This window comes from Gekko japonicus, unplaced genomic scaffold, assembly GCF_001447785.1.
Source record: "Gekko japonicus isolate JY-2015 unplaced genomic scaffold, Gekko_japonicus_V1.1 scaffold190, whole genome shotgun sequence".
Taxonomy (NCBI): domain Eukaryota; kingdom Metazoa; phylum Chordata; class Lepidosauria; order Squamata; family Gekkonidae; genus Gekko; species Gekko japonicus.
In genome coordinates this window covers 476,206-476,569 of record NW_015160841.1, presented here as the reverse complement: position 1 = coordinate 476,569, position 364 = coordinate 476,206, and positions in this window count along the sequence as shown.

The window sequence follows — 364 nt, the reverse complement described above, 5'->3', positions numbered from 1 at the left end:
CCGGATAAATGTCTTGAGATCCAAGTGAAGCAGAACACAGAAACAGCAGTTTCCTTATTATTAAAAGCAACTGTAAATGAGAAGCAGAAAGGGGCACACCTAACTCTACAGGGTTAAAGGACATTCTGTGAAATTTATTATTTATTATTATTTATTTGTTAAATTAGACTTTGAGACCACCCTCCCCTGTACAGACAAGGCTCAGGGTGGTGAACAACCATAACAAACACATTCATAAATGAATAAAACACATTCTTCTGTCTAATTTTCTATTCATTCTATCATTATTGTTTTCCTATCTACTTCTATACCCCCCCCCCCCCAAAAAAAAAAGCTGGAAAGGATTGGCAAATATTTTAATGAC